Raw genomic sequence first — 5,179 nt, forward strand, 5'->3', positions numbered from 1 at the left:
TCACAAAAAGTACTATGGAATGCAAACATATTTCAAACACATGTTGCTTTACTGAGAAAATAAATTAAGGATATAGCTTTAAGTAATCTTATGGGAAAATTTACTTAGTTATTTCAGTACATTCATTTTCCTTATTGCATTATTTTCTGCCGAACATGGCAGATTGTTTTTAACACATGATGGCAAGACACTGGTTGCAAAATTCTGGGTACTTTCCCTATCTCTAATAAACTCTAAACTGCAGAGGGCTAGGAGCTAGGGAGATGTATCATTCAAACAACCACCCAACAACATCATCTTTTTGTTCTTATACGGGTAGGAAGGAAAGGAGATCCAGTGAAAAACTGGGCTGAAAAACATTTTGGAAGGTTTTTAAATAAGTAAAATTGTTTCTGAATATTCATGGCAACTATCTGTACAACCACTTCATAACATCCTTCAGTGATGGAGATCCAGTATCCTCAGGATTCATGACCTAACAGCTGAAAACATTTTCCCAGTGTCTGAGCAATAACTTCTCACTACTACTGAAAACAAGACTAACCTTCCTATCCTCAGTAAACATGGAAAGTGACTTACTTCTGTGTAGTTTCCAACTGTTTTTATTTGTGTTTTCATATTGTCATGAGTCTTTCTTACTACTTCATGTGACATACCCATATTCATCAGTCTTTTCTGACATGTCGTGTTTTCTACCACAGTCCTGTTCATGTTGCTCTCTTCTCCATCATCAGCTGCTGCTCTAAGCTTCTCTAGAAGTTTAAGTTCTCACAGTATCAACAGCATCATAACTGAAGATCTTTGTCAACTGAAAGTGACAAAGAAAGCATTGTTTTTGTTTGTTTGTTTGTTTGTTTTTTGTACATTTTTTTGTTGTAGTTGTTGTTGAATTATGTTTGCTTTCTTTGAGTAGGTACAATTTATTTCCACTAGATTCTTTCCTTCAACAAAATTTCTAGAGAAGAGATCTTAAATAAACAATAATCATATCAAATAAAAATATACATAAAAAATGCCTTAAAGGAATGAAAGTTCGGACATTTGCTTTATTAACACCACCATGACAAGGCATTAGATTTCTCTTCATACTTCCACATTGCAATGGATGTGCTATGTTTTGCTGCCTATACGTACTCCAAGCACCAAGCACCGAACAAGATGGCAACATTTTAATTAAAATTGATAAAGCCTCTCTGAAAATTAGTCTGGGGAAAACACATCTAGTAGAACGCAGAGATGCCAAGTTTTTGCTGGAGGCTGAAGCAGGATTTGCAGAGACTGGAGGAAGCCAATACAGGTCTAATGGGAGACTGGGAGAAAAATCACACCGGTACAATCAGTTCTGCTGAATAAAAAAGTGCTTAAGGAAAGAAAATATCTTTAATTACCAAAACAGCATGATATACAAATACAAAGGCATTAAAGGGCTGGCCTCCTATTTTGTATCTCAAAGGTACAAAAATCCTTAGCTCATTTTGCTTACTTTTGATGATGGAAGGCAGCTTGCTTTCCTGCCCCTTCTCTCATCTGCCTCTTGTGAGGCCCCATCTGGAGTACTGCATCCAGGCCTGGAGCTCACAGCACAGTAAGGATGTGGAACTTTTGGAATGGGTCCAGAGGAGGGCCACTAAGATGATCAGTTGGGGCACCTCTCCTATGAAAAATGGTTGAAGGAACTGGGCTAGTTTAGCTTGGAGAAGAGAAGGCTCCAGGGAGACCTCATTGTGACCTTCCAGTATTTGAATATAAACAGAATCACAGAATCACAGAATCACAGAATTACCCGGGTTGGAAGGGACCTCAAGGATCATGTAGTTCCAACCCCCCTGCCTAGCAGGGCCACCAAACATACACCTTTACTAGATCAGGTTGCCCAGGACCCCATCCAACCTGACCTTATACTGGTAAACAGTGATGGAACAGGGGGGAATGGTTCTTAATTAAGACAGGGGAGGTTTAGGTTAGATGTTAGAAGGACATTTTTCACTCAGAGGGTGGTGACACACTGGAACAGATTGCCCAAGGAGGCTGTGGATGCCCCATCCCTGGAGACCTTCAAGGCCAGGCTGGATGTAGCTCTGGGCAGCCTGAACTGGTGGTTGGCAACCCTGCACATAGCAGGGGAGTTGAAACCAGATGATCATTGTGGTCCTTTTCATCCCAGGCCATTCTATGATTCTGTGATTCTATGGTTCTATGACTCTATGATGTTATTATTCCACTCATGACAAACTTCCTTCTGGAGGAAGCTCACAGTTGCTGAGCAGGAGCCTAAGGCAGAACACAGAGGTTTGGCAGACCGGAAGCATCAGCTATGCTATAAAAATTATGGTAATGTAGTAGCACCGAGTTAATTTGTAAATAACTTCTTCACACTATGGAGGAAAGAGTTTCCTGGACCCTTTTATTTTTTTTTTTCATTGTGCTTTATCTTACCCTGTGGTTTCCCCAGTGTACAACCACAGACATCCACAGTCAAGCACAGAATATGTGCTTTATGTTAAGAGCAGCCACCAGTTGGCAAGAGTAAACTACCTGCCCCATTAAAAGCCTGTCACCTCTGCTATCAGCTTTACAGAATCTTTAAATCCCAGTAAAATGAAACACTAACAGCTGCATCTTATTGCAGATTGTGCCCTGTATTATTCCGTCTGTTCTGTAGCAAAGTTTGCTGGGAATGGAAAGGAAAAAAAATCACACTTTCTCCTTTGCCAGAAGCAAGATGTGCATCTGGAGAAGTTTCCCAGCGAGAAGAAAAAAAAAAAAGAAAAAAAAAAAGGCCACATTATGAGGAAATTGCGTTTTATCTCATTTCCCATTCTGCATGAGCAATTATTTATGTAGCTATGTAGCTGTGCAGGTTCTCTAGTCTGTGTCTGACTGTGTGTTTGTCTGCTTGTGACTTCAGACTAATGCTGGTTCTGCACAAAATTTAATTGTAGGTAAAGGTTTAAAGTACATAGATAGAGGGTCAGATAAATAAATAAATCAACACATTCACTCAGAATAACTACATCAACATCAAGAATAAAGCCCCTTTTGTCACTGCATATGCAGCATGTCTGTAGAGAATAGCCTGTTCTTTGCTATCCAAAGAGACATCATATTATTCGACACCCATGGAGCTGCACAAATAAGAGTCAGCAGGCATCAAGCCATCCTCTTGGAAAAAAAATTGGCATCTCCCTCTCTGGCACATCTGGTGAGTATGAATGGCATCCATTGGCATGGCTTTTCAAAATTAATTACATTCCAAAGCCTTGTCACAAACAATCAACCCTTGTGCCAAACGCTGATCTTTTGCTTTCTGCCAGATGTAATGCATCTGCTTCTCTTTATCAGGTTTAATCCTATTTGGCATTCGCTGTGCAGTAAACAATGCTGTGGAAGTTGGAAGTGAAAAGTGGAAGAATGTGGGAAGGCGCTGAACAGAAGCAGAAGAAGAGATGCACGTGGTTAAGACACTTGGCCCTGGAGCAGCTGGATGGCACGGTGACACAGGACTCAGTTGTGGCAAGAAAGGATTTTCCCCTTTAACTGGCTTGAAACAGGCAGCAATGCAGGGAGAGACCTGCAACAAACTCTCCAATGTCCTATTGAGTGGGCCTGGTGTCATGTGTCTCATTCTCCATGCCTAAAACCCACAACAGCCTTCAGTCATTAAATTCAATTTCCCACTCTTCTTTTCTGGAACAATTGGCATCTGAGCTTAACAGGTCAGTTTCTCTTTAACTCCTTAAATTAAGCATGCTGAGGTATGGCTGGCACCACATAGAACATAAGAGTTGGCTGGAATCTTACAGAAAAACAGGAAAAAGTAGGAAAATATATCTGAAGTGTCCAGTTGCGTCTTCATCATGCAAACTCCTCATTTGTCCTGTATTTTCAAGAGGAATAATTCCTACAAGTTCAGGGATAGAGCATTCTGAGTGGTATGGTCTGGAGATAGACTAAATCTGTTTCAGTAATAGTAGAGCTAGAAATGAAGTAAAATGCAATGGTTCATTGCCCAGGTGAACTGAAATCTGACCTATACGACTGGAAAAACAGTAAGAGTGAATGAGAAAGACTGGATTTCAATTTTTTTGCCTAATGTGTAATGTTTCCTCTATTTAAGTTAAGGAACACAAATAGGCTCAACTGAATGATATGTTTAGAGCTCCTTCCCATCTGGTCAAAATTTCCATGGAACTTTAATGTATGGACATCAGTTTAGATTCATTACTACAAGGCAATGCAAAAATTTATCTGTAAGTTTTAACAGGAAGATTAGGCAATTGCTGACTCCTTTAGTCTCCTCTTTTTCTTTGTGTGTTTTAGTTTCACGGATAGGTAACTTGATAGGCAGCTGCAGGTAAAGAAATGTTGATCTCACTGATCTAGATTGTACCATGTAACTGTGAGGAAAAAAAAAAAAATAAAATGGGATGAATTAAACCACTTTGATGACCTCCATCAAAAGTATCTGTTGTCTAAGAAAATGACAAGGAGTGGTTGGAATCTGGACAGTCAGGATTCAAGAAGCTGCTAAAAATAAGTTTCCAGATGATGCATGAAACATTTGTGTAAAGAAATTATAAGAATCTTCAAAACATGGATACTACTTTAAGTTCCCAGATGTTACTTACAGAACATAGCTAAATGTCTTTGCTCACTGAACATGAAAGTCCACTTTTCACTGCCACATGAAAGTCCATTTCCCTTGATAATTCATGCTTACCCTGAAGTTAAAGAGATGCTGACCTCAAGCTCCAGACTGACTACAAAGGTCTCATTCTCCAATCATCTCATCATATATCTCATCATCAAATGAGATTGAGTATACTCTCACCAAGTTTGTGGATTACATCAAGATGAGCAGTGTGGTTGACACTTGGAGAGACACAGATTTGAGGGGTGGGATACTCAGTGGAGAAGGAATTGGTTGGAAGGCTATAGGTAGAAGGTTACTGTGAATGTCACTATGGCCAGGAGGAGGCTGGTAGTGAGTGTGTCCACCAGGGTTCTGTCTTGGAACCAGTGCTTTTCAATATCTTTATCACTGACACCAATGATGGGTTTGAGTGCACCCTCAACAGGTTTGCTGTTGACATCAAGCTAAGCAGTGCAGTTGGCAAGTTAGAAGGAAGGGATGACATCCAAAGGGACCTCGATAAATTCAAATAGATCAGCCCTTGTG

The 5,179-nt window shown here is 40.0% G+C and overlaps 1 long non-coding RNA gene across 2 annotated transcripts; it reads left to right on the plus strand.

Moving 5' to 3' along the window:
* The first annotated feature begins 2,247 nt into the window (after positions 1-2,247).
* On the plus strand, positions 2,248-3,696 carry LOC107325916 (uncharacterized). 2 transcript variants are annotated; one of them, XR_001559776.3, is made up of 3 exons: positions 2,248-2,331; positions 3,058-3,202; positions 3,343-3,696. It is a non-coding gene; the product is annotated as an uncharacterized LOC107325916 (long non-coding RNA). The 2 variants fall into 2 exon arrangements; XR_001559777.3 differs by having other exon boundaries at positions 3,097-3,202.
* Positions 3,697-5,179: the final 1,483 nt, after the last annotated feature.

This window comes from Coturnix japonica, chromosome Z (assembly GCF_054131305.1).
Source record: "Coturnix japonica strain WE chromosome Z, WE-NBRP24, whole genome shotgun sequence".
In the NCBI taxonomy this organism is placed as follows: domain Eukaryota; kingdom Metazoa; phylum Chordata; class Aves; order Galliformes; family Phasianidae; genus Coturnix; species Coturnix japonica.